An 11,210-nucleotide genomic window follows, 5' to 3' on the forward strand; every position below is an offset into this window, starting at 1 on the left:
AGGCATTTAGAGACCTTATTTTATTTAATCTCTGCGGCACAAATTGGCAGCTCCTGGACCTGTCTATTTCCAGAGGCTCACCCCCCCAACCTGGAACCCTGCCCTGGGCTCCCTCCTCCCCTTTCCCTTCCCCCTCTTCCTCCTTCGCTTCAGAGAAGCCAGCTCAGAGAGAGCAAGTTTCACCGACAGTGACCACTGCCTGTGAGTGCTTAGGAGAGTGGCTCTCAAACGGGTGATTTCGACCCCAGGGGACATTTGGCAGTATCTGGACATTTTTGGTTGTCACAGCTGGGGGATGGGGGGTATTACTAGCTTCTAGTGAGCAAAGACCAGGGATGCAGTTAATCCACAGCCTCCCATGACAAAGCGTTACCTGGTCCCCAATGTCAGTAATGCCGAGGTCGAGGAACCCTGGGTTAGGCAGAGAACTGCAGCCAGGGAGAAATTCAGCCCCCTACCCCAGGGCTCCTAATATTCTACCTCCAGATCTCCATGCCAGGGGTCTCTGATCCCCTTCCTCCAATTTCTCCTCATCTCCTAATTCAGTGCTTAGCGCCCCTGGCTTTGCACTCCCGCTGCTCTGTTGCCTCTGCCCCCTCCCCTAGGGTCTTGTCCCTGCTTTTATCCTCTCCCTTGGCAGGGGCTGGGGAGGGCCTGTCAGGCAGGAGTCAGCCTGCGGGCTGCACGAGGCTTCGGAGACCAAGCTGCCCGCTGCACTCGGAGCTGCCTGCCCACTGATTGGCCGAGGCTGCTGTTTCCATGGTGATCCCTGGCAAAGCCCTGGGCCCCCCCCTCCCGGCCCCCCCACAGGCCCTATTCAGTGGCGAGAGCAGCGACAGGCAGGTTAATAAAACAGGAGCCGCGTGAGGAGCCAGGCTGTGGGCCGTGGTCCCAGCGTGGTGGCCCGCCCAGAGGAGAGAGGGACGATGGGGGTGGGGAGAGAGAAGCAAGTCTGCGGCTCAGTCAGTGCCCTCCCTGCTCCAGCCAGCGGAGGGGACTCTACCTACTGCAGGTGCTGTGGCTGCACTAGCCTGGGGGATCTGGGGCTCATCCCCTGGAATGTGCCTTCCCACAGTGGCCTCTGGGGGCAGTGTGGCCTCTGGGGCAGTGTCCCCTTCTCTGTCAGTTCCCTTGGATCCCTGCAGTTGGGGATGGGGATGAGGAAGGACGGAGATGGAGATGGCAGAAACTGAGGAGAAAGGGTAGTGAAAGATTGGAACTGGGAAGGGGATCAGGTGAGATGGGGATGAGATGAGGGGAGCTTGGATGGAGAAAGGATAAAGAGGGGAATGCTGAAACAGACTCGCATGGAAGCCAAGGAGGGAGAATGTGCTGGAGGGAGTGGAGGGTGGAGTGTTATGGGGACTTGGGCACAGAGATGAGGCCGGGACAGGAGTGCAGTGGCGCACATCTGTAATCCCAGAGACTAGGGAGGCTGAAGCAGGAGGACCATAAATTCCAGGCCAATCTCAGCAACTTAGCAAGACCTTGCCCTAAATTAAAAAAAAAAAAAAGAAAAGAAAAAGGAAGAAAAGAGAAAGGCTGGGGATTAGGGGCTGGGGATGTAGCTCAGTTGGTAGAGTGCTTGCCTTGCATGCACAAGGCCATGGGTTCAATCCCCAGCACCACCACCACACACACACAAAAAAGGCCAAGGATGCTGCTCTGTAGTAAAGCACTCCTGGGCTCAATCCCCAGTATTGCAAATAAACAGATAAAACCGAGAGGTGGCCAGGAGGGGAATAGAGGCAGAGCAGGTGGAAGATAGAGGTGAGAAATTGGGACTGGGATCTGGGACTGGGTGAGAAGGCTATGGGAAGAACAGTGAAGACAAGTGTGACAGAGGCGCCTCTGGGCTAGGGACTGCCTCTGCCTTGCTCAGCACTCAGACCCTGGCCAGTGTAGGTGCTCAGGAGATGTGTGCTTATTACAAAGCTGGTGCTCACACATCCTTGTGGAATGAATGAATAAGGTGAGCTGTGGCGCTGGAAGCGTGCTTATGCTGGAATCAGTAACCCCAGTGCCACTTCCTCTCCCCCAGATCAACATGAGTGCTTCCTGTGGGGTCTACGCCACACTCTGACATGGAGGACCTCATTCAGTATTTTCAACAACCCTTTGAGGCAAGCATTATTACTATGATGGAGGTTCAGAGAGGCTGAGTAATCTGCCCAGGGGCCACTCAGCTCTAATTCCTGCCTCAGATGGTGCATATATGGTGAGCTTCTGTGTCTGGACCTGGGTATTTCTGGCCAAAGACTCAAACCATGTAGATTGGTGTCACAAGGGCTCAGGATGGAGTCTGGCTGGGATGCTGAGCTGGGCGTCAGACTACCCGGTTGCCTTCCTGGAAAGTCACCCACTGGCTACAGTTTCCCCTGCTGGGGAAGATGCTGGCTTGCTGTGACTTGGTACTTGGCAGTCACAGCTCCATGTGACAAACACAGAGACCCTTTAGCAGTTCTCAGATGCTGTCCTTGAAGTCACTCATTTTGAGACAAGGCCTGGAGTGGGAAGGGCTTTGGAATAAAATAGAATAACTTGTTCCTGCCATCTGTGGTGTGGCCTTCGGCAGATGTCACAGCTTCCCCAAGTCTCAGTTTCCCCATCTATAAAACAGAGGCGATATCAGGTGGTGATGGAGACCATGTGAAACCCCGCCCAGAGAAAGTTCTCTCAGACAGGGGTCCCCTCTTCCGGGGTCAGGTTACCGGCCTCCACAGGTGTTCTCTTGGGAAGTGGGATCCCTTACTCTAGGCCCCAGGTGGGGGAAGGGGACCTTCTGTATTGTCACTCCTTCCAGAGGTCTCGGTGCTAGAGGAGGAAATTTTGTGGGGAAGCCTCATGGGGGAAGATACATTTTTAAAAATCCCCCCAGGATGGGTAGGTAGGTCCAAGACGAAGGGATGAAGGGAACTCACCCCCATCACCTCTCCCAGCCCTGCAAGGGAAGCCCACAGAAATCCCGAGCCTCTGAGCAGGCGCACAGAGCCTCGCTGGCTGGCTGCTGCCCTTCCAGCCTGCCCGTGGCCAGGCTGGCTCTGGGGGCCACGGCTGGACCGCCAGGCCAGTAGCTAGGAGCCCAGGCCTGGGAGGGCACAGGCGGCTGCAGCAACCTGAGTACTCGATAAACCATTAATTCTTAATAAACGACAGGCTGTGCATTATTTAACAATAATGATACTTTCTGTTCCATTATAGATTAAAACACCGGCCTCTTCTTATTAATCCTGCATTTCAAAAGCTTGTAAATCCTGCACAGCCAGAGGAGATAAAAGCCAGCTCATCCCCATCCCGGGGCTGACACACTCGCACTGACACAGTGGCTCAGTGGCCGTGCCTGTGAGCACACGCGTGTGCCCTGGGCCCACCCACAGCTGGCCTCCTAGACAGCTGCAAGTGCAGGCTGCGGCGCCCCTCTCCACCCCTCCCTCCCTCCCTCCCTCTCTCTCTCTCTCTCTCCTTTTCTCTGAATTTCCTCCCATTTTGATTTTTTCCCCTCTCAGCATTTTTCTCTGATATTTCTTTTCCTCTCTTTTTCTGCTCATTTGGTCTTTGTGGTCTTTCTTGCTCCCTCTCTCTCTCTGCGTCTCCCTCTATTTCCTGTTTCCTTTTTCTCTTCTTCCATCTCCCTCCCTCTCTCCCTCCCTCCCTCCCTCTCACACATACACACCTGCCTCTCCATCACCTGCGGCTCCTTCCTATCTTCACACCATTCAGCCAAACAAACCCACGATATGCGCACACTCTATCCCCATATGGTCTTTGCTTTTTCTCAGGGGTCCTCAGAAGAATGGGGTGGGGAGAAGGGAAGAGAATCCCATAGAGAAGGAAAAGAAGGAGCAAGGAGCACAAAAAGAAGGACAAGGGCCAGAGACCCCAGGACCAAGCAAGCAGAGTAGGTTCTGAGCTCCAAGCCCCTCTGACTTACCCCAAGGCTCTGACTACACACAGCACCCCCCAGAGGCAGGAACTCACTTTCACTGAAGCAGCCTCTGCATTGCTGCAAAGCTCCTAGTATTCCAAGGCTCCTAGGAGCCCATCTCCACTTTCAGACCCCCTCTGGCCAATGACAGTCCCCTAGGAACGGGAGGCTGCTGTTCTTCTCCCTGACTCCTTCAGTCTCCCTTGCTGAGCTGTGATTCCTCCTTTCTCCAGGCCTCATGTCAGTGGGGTGAGTGTCCCCCTTCATCCTGGTTCCTCTGTGCCACCAGGACAGAGGTCAGTGGGACCCTCTTCATCTGGGGATCAGAAACCATAACTAATGGGGCTGGGGTTGTGGCTCAGTGGTAGAGCGCTTGCCTAACATGTATGAGGCCCTGGGTTCGATCCTCAGCACCACATAAAAATAAATAAATAAAATAAAGGTATTGTGTTCATCTACAACTAAAAAAAAAAGAAAGAAACCATAACTAATGATCTGGAAAGAAAATTTACTCTGACCTTGAATATCTCTCCCAAAGTCTTTGTGAAATCTGTTGTCATTTATGAATTTTTACAACATTCTAGGCACCCCACTTTACATCCCTTATCTCAGTGAATCCCAGCAAATCTGTTTTACTATCATTTTGCAGATGAGGAGGTAGAGGAAATGAGTTAACTTGGCCATGGTCACACAGCTACGTAAAATGGGGAAGCCAGAATTTGAGCCTGGTACTGATGCTCGAGCCCATGCTTTTAATCTTGGATGTTCTCCCAGAACTAAGTGTGGTTTTGGTTAACTGAACTCTCAAAGTTGGAAGGCCTGGTGCCCCTCAAGATCAACTTTCTCTTAGGGACTGGACTTTCCCAGAGGAGGTGCAGGTGAGGCAGGAATTTCCGGCATCTGGGGCATTTGTGGCATTTCTTCAGGTGGAGGAGGAAGAGATGGTCCCAAATTCTGAGTCAGGTCGGCCTGCCAGGCTCCCGCACAGTAGAGCTGAGTCCATTTTAGAGAGTGACACTGAGGCCCAGAGAAGTTCAGTCTGGGGTATTCATGCTTACCCTTTGCTCTCGGAGCTGATCTGTGATGACCCTTAGGGGCAGATGAGTTCACGTATGTGTGTGTGTGTGTGTGTGTGCATGCGCACGTGCATGCGCACATGCACAGGTGTGTGTGTGTGAGGTGTTTGGAAGAAGAACAGTCATCATTAAGAAACACAGAGATGGGGTGGGGAGCCGATGGTTTTCTTCTTTTTTTGAATGCACAAGTGGGAAATTAACTTGATCCCTTGTGGCTTCTGGGCCAACCCCTGAGTGAAGTCAGATCACTTTTGCAAAGGAAAATTTTATCCATTTTCTGGCTTTTATGGGGCTTCCGCAATGAGCAAGCCCTCTCCTGTTGGTGCTTAGAGAGGATTTCTCTGCGTGGCCTATAGTGACGCTCTGTAATCTCCCAAAAAATATGGTACTAATATTCACCGGGTTAGGGTTAGTTATTTTTATGTCTTTGTCATTTTGTTTCTCGGCAGCTCCTTCTGCCGCCTGGAAAGGACGCGGCGGACACTTTATTTCCACAGTCATATTTTTTAATTTGATCAAAGCAAATTTCACTCGTTCTCTGTATAAATTATTTAACTCATTTCTTTTAGGTTAAATGTCTCAATAGAAAGATAGAAAGTCTTTCCATCACATTTTCTTCCAGGATTTTAATCAGTTCCTCTAGATCAGATGAACTTCCTTCTTGGTCTCCATCCTTCTCTGTCTGAGGCTCTCCCCCTCTCTGGGCCTCCCTCCCTCCCACGCTGTCTCCCTATCCACTCTTCCCCACTCAACCCTAACCCTTCCTGGGTCCCTGGGCTCAGGGCCAGCTTCCCTTCACTAGACTCCGGGTGGGAAGAGCAGAGCGGGGAGCCGTGTGCTGCTGGTGTGCACTGAACCCCTCCAGCTGCAGGACTTACCAGAGGTGCCCTTCGTCTGCAGTGACTCCCAGCATGAGGGCTGCGTCTCCCTCAGCCACGGTTGCTGCTCCTGCCTCTTCAGGGACCTGTGTCCCCCACCCCCATTCTGCCTCTGCAGTCTCTTGCTTAATTTCAATGTAGGAGCCTCTCTCCAAATTCTGGCCCTTTCTTAATTAAAACTCCATCCTACTCTCTCAGTTGGCCCTGGTTACAGGCCAGGTTCCTCAGTATGTTATGTCACTCTACTCTGGTTCCCTTGACCCCAGGGCCCCTGGCACAGCCCCCTCCCCTTGGGCAGGAGTTCTCTGATCATGTGCAGGCGGGGGCAGAAGTTGGACGGTCCCCTGAAGGAGGGGCTTGGGTGCCTCCCACCTCCCAGCGCCATCTCTGGCCCCAGGCACTGTCAGAAGGAGCAAAGGAGCAGAAAGCATCAGAGCAAGCTCATTACCCCAACACTCTCCCTTCCCTCCTGTCACATTGTTTCAGCCAAGAACAAGTCTCCAGTGGGAATTCCCTTTCCTCTTACTTTTAAAATATACAGTAATTAACAAACTAATGCTATTAACCGAGACAAGGAGGAAATTACAATAAAATCAGCGCAGAGTCCACAAGCAGTTAGTGCATGGGTGGGGGTCTGGCTCAGGGAGGAGGGAGGGGCCAGCCTGCCCAGGTGTCATCATCACAGTGGCAGAGGGGCCTCCCGGGCTGGGGGATTTGTGTAGTGGCTGGGGCGTCCTCCGCAGGTCAAGCCAGGCCTCCAGCACAGCTGCTGCATTTCCTGTGCAGGAAGAGTCAGATCCCGGCCATTCTTCCAACCCCGGAGGTTTGTTCTTTTATGAAAATCTTAAATAATAGAGTTGTGTCCTGGTGCTGACCTGGGCCTGTCTGTGAGGACACGACCCCTGCTCCGGAACGGGCCCAGTAACTTCCTGCCGAGTCACAAGGCCTCCAGAGGATGAGGCTCAAAGAAAGCCTGCGGAGGATCTGCCCTACCACATACCAAAGCCGGATCCCTCTCTGGCCTGAGGAAGCACCTTTGGGGATACCCTGTCCACTTGTCTGCCTTCCAGCACAGTCAGTCTGAGCCCATTCTCTTGTAGGAGATTTTGTTCAGATACAGTCAAAGATCCCAGCAAGAGGTGGGCTTGTTGTTGCCCGATTGCCCCAAAGTCCATTTCCAGTCTGACTTCAGTCTTTTGTGCTGCAGTCCTCTGTAATTTCCATTTGTGATTTCCAAGTAAGCTTAGTTGATAAATTTCAGGGGCCTTTCCCACTTCTGCATCCCCATCCCAGGTCTCACAGTGTCCCCTGTCAGTTCTTTGAATCCTCTTTCTTTGTCAAGCAGCTCACCAGGAGAGACATCTGTTCTAGTTCTCCCAGAGATCTTTTGTCCTCTTGCACATTGATGAATGCCTGCTCAGAACTTTCACTTTTGTTCAGAAACCCACAAGAAGTCTGTAGGCTTAGCCCATTTTACAGATGGGAAACTGAGGCTCAGAGGTGTAAGTGACTTGTTGAAGATCACACAGCCAGGAAGAAACAGCATCAAGACTCCAGCTGTGGCTATGTTTTCCCATAGGCCTCTCTCTCTTTTCTTCCCTTGGCTTTTAGGGAAATGGATAAACCCAATTTTCCTTGCTCTCTATAACCATGTCGGACCCAGGGAGGTAAATAAGAAGTAAAAAGATAGTCACATCGTTCTCCTCTTACCCCATACAGTAGTATGAATTATGCTGTCATCATGCAGATTTTATATGTAGGGGAACTGAGGCTTGGAGAAGCACAGTGCTTTTGCCCAAGGTCACAGGGTCAGTGGGGACAGAGCTGGAACTTGAACCCAGTCCTATTTGCCTCCAGAGCCCACGCCTGCCCTTCGCCATTTGCTGAAGAGAGAGACCCAGCCGGACTTGAAGTCAGTGACACTGAGTCCAGCCAGGGTGAGTGTCAAGTCCGAGAACCTCATTAGGAGTGAAGCTGCCACATGTGTCAAAGCCTGGGCTGCCCAGCCAGCCCCATCCTGACTCCGCAGCGCAGTGTAAACATCCCTACTAATTCACCAAACTCAATCACGTTACCCTGATGGATTTTCCCATCATTACTCCTGAGTGAGTGACAACCTGCTCAGACACTTGCCTTCCCCGCTGCCTTCGGAGAGTTTCAGAAATCAGAATGCTTTGCTCCCTAAGTTGATTTCAACTTGTCCTAAAGTCATTTTAATTGGTGAAGCGTCAAAGGCAATTTGGGTGACTTTCTGAGAGCCCCTTCCCGTTAGCCCTGGGCTTGTGGGAGGGGGGGACTCGAATGTCACCTCGGTGCTTGGGTGGCACTTTCCCCTCCCCGGATTGGTCAGGAGACAGAGCTCCGTGCTGTATTTTCATGTTTCTTGCTGAGGTTCCTAGGCTGGTTCTTGAGGATAACAAGATTCATTTTCTCAATGGCTCTGACAGATAGGATTGTTATTGTTATTACACTCATATACCACCTTGCCTCTGAGGAGCTTAAGGCGCTTTACAAATTTGAAAATTATCTAATAATCTTCCAGCAACCCTGGGAGAGGGGGAGAAGCTGCAGTTAGAGGCGCTGCAGTAAAGCCAAAGGACCCCGACAGCCACTGGGGAGGGGGACACGTGGCCACGTCGGGTCGGGTGGGGGGCACTCGGGGCTCCTCCTCCCCCTGCAGAAAAAGGAAGAGGAAGATGCTGGGTGGGAGGAGGGAGAGGAAGGAGAGAGGGCAGGAAGGGAGAGAGCCCCGGCTCCAAAGGACAAAATCCAATGGGAGGGAGCTCAGGCAAGGAGAGTTTTCTTTAAAGACACAAGAAATGAGAGGAAGCAGGAGGCTCCCAGGGGCTTGCGGGTAAGAGAGCTGAAATTCAAAATGGAAATCTACCAAAGCAGCAGCTAGGCTGGCTGCAGAAGACCCCGCGCAGGCGTGGGGCTATGGATGGCGATATCCAGAGAACCCACATCACAAACTGAGCTGGCTGATTTTTAGGGGGGTGTGGGAAGCCTCTGTGGACCTCTTTTTTTTTTTCCCCTCCACCTGTGAGCTAGAGGTGTGGCATTAGGTCTCTGCCAGCCTGACATCCTATGATTCTGTCTTCCTTTAAATTCCCTCATGGCAGAGGTGGCCACAGTAATTGCAGCACCTTTACTAAGCGTGAAGGGAAAGCTACTATCAAAATGACGGACAGGCTCCACTGTATCACCATTATTTTCTCAAGAAGAATGTATGCAGACCCCGCCTTGTTGGAGGCTGTCCTTTTGGATTAGTTATTTGTGATGGTTCAAGGCAAGTAGGCTTTGGGGGAGCAAGTATAGAATTGTGGTTAAGAGCTGAGCCCTGAGATAGACAAAAGGGGTGACCTTGGACAAATGACTCACTCTGACCCTCAGTTTCTTCATCTGTTCAAGGATAATGATAGGGATGGCCTTCTGTGACTGCTGTGAGGATGAACTGAAAGGTGTGTGTAAAGTGCTTAGCACACTGTCAGTCACAAAGACGGTGAAAATGAGAAGGATGGGCTCTGGATGTTGGTTATATGGCTTCTTTTCCCTCAAGGGGCTGGGACAGTCTGGCAAGATTTCAGGGGACATTAACAGCCTGGGGATCAGGTTGGGAGGGCAGAATGAGGGGATGGCTGAAGGTATCTTTTGTGGGGGGACTGGTACTAGGGGATTGAACTCAGAGGCACCTGACCACTGAGCCACACCCCCAGACCTATTTTGTATTTTATTTAGAGACAGGGTCTCACTGAGTTGCTTAGGGCCTTGTCATTGCTAAGACTGGCTTTGAACTTGAGATCCTCCTGCCTCAGCCGCTGAACCACTGGGATTACAGGCCAGTGTCCCCACACCTGGGGTTAAGGTATCTTAGATGGTCTTTGAAGCATCTTCTCTCTGTCCTCTCTGCACCCCAGGCCCCTAGATCTTGGCTCATATTCTAGCCATTCTCCTTCACTGCCCTCTCCCCAGGGGCCTGTCTTCCCTCTGCAGCCATAACCCATGTGGGAGGTTATGGGCTGGGAGGTTGCCCCTGGCTGCATCCCTCGGGCTCCCCCAGCAGCCAGTCTCCTGAGTCCCCATGGGACTCCTGCAAGGTGCCCTACTGCACTGTCCCATGAGCAAGGCTCTGGAAAAGGTCCAGGGCCCCCTCAGCTTTGGCCTATGGGAGGATGGGAGGAGGCAGAATCCATGCTGCTGGAGGAACTGTATAATTAGGACAGGGAGCTGGAGCAGGGCAGAGAGGCTCCTAGGGTGCAGGAGGATGTGACAGAGGGGAGTCCCTTGGCTCTCCCCACAGTACTCCAACTGAAGTGACGTCAGAAGTACAGTCATCCCTCCTCCCTCAGGAGCCTTGGGGTTCCCAGATCCCCTCAGATGTCACAATCCACGGATACTCAAATCTTTTATATAAATTTGCATGTAACCCACACACATCCTCCCCCATACTTTAAAATCATCTCTGGATGACTTATAATGCCTAACACAATGTAAATGCTATGTAAATAGTTGTTATACTGTATTGTTTAGGGATTAATGGCAAGGAAAAAATTCTCTTCATGTTCAGTACAGATGCAATTTTAAAAAATATATTTTCCATTTGAGGTCGGTCGACTCTGCAGATGTAAAACCCACAGACAGGGAGGCTCAACTGTACTCACTAGATAAAAGCTGTTATTAATATATATATACCTTATTTATTTATTTTGGTAGTGCTGGGAATTGAACCTAGGGGTGCTGTACCACTGAGCTGCATCCCCAGCCCTTTTTTTAAAAAATTAAAAATAAATAAATACACACACACACACACACAAAGGATTGAACCCAGGGGGTGCTTTACCACTGAGCTACATCCCAGCCCTTTTTTAAAAAAATTATTTTGATACAGGGTCTCACTAAGTTGCTTAGGGCCTCCCTAAATTACTGAGATGGCCTTGAACTTGCAATCCCCCTGCCTTAGAATCCCTGAGCTTACACACCCAGCTGCCACCACACCCAGCTTTATTGTTTATTTTGAGACAGGGTTTCACTAAATTGGTGAGGCTGACCTCAACTTGAGATTCTCCTGCCTCAGCCTCCTGTGTTGCTGGGATTACAGGCATGTGCCATCATGCCACAGGCTCTGATTTGTGTTTTATGACCTCTGGCTGTTGATGTGTGAGGGGCAGGACTGGAAGTAGCTGATCAGCAAAAAGGGAAGAGGGCTTCCATAATTGTTATCCTCCACTCACTTGAGGTCCAGGATACAGTGCTTCTCAACTTTGTTTGAGCAGCAGAACCATTTGAGGAGTTTTAAGAATCCTGAACTCCAGGTGCAGCTCTTCAAATCAG

At 51.3% G+C, this 11,210-nt stretch overlaps 1 non-coding gene across 1 annotated transcript; it reads left to right on the forward strand.

The window, feature by feature from the left end:
• Positions 1-1,558: 1,558 nt before the first annotated feature.
• Positions 1,559-1,631, forward strand: Trnaa-ugc (transfer RNA alanine (anticodon UGC)). Its single transcript has one exon. It is a non-coding gene; the product is annotated as a tRNA-Ala (tRNA).
• The last annotated feature ends 9,579 nt before the right edge of the window (positions 1,632-11,210 follow it).

The sequence above is a fragment of the Marmota flaviventris genome, chromosome 5, assembly GCF_047511675.1.
Source record: "Marmota flaviventris isolate mMarFla1 chromosome 5, mMarFla1.hap1, whole genome shotgun sequence".
Taxonomy (NCBI): domain Eukaryota; kingdom Metazoa; phylum Chordata; class Mammalia; order Rodentia; family Sciuridae; genus Marmota; species Marmota flaviventris.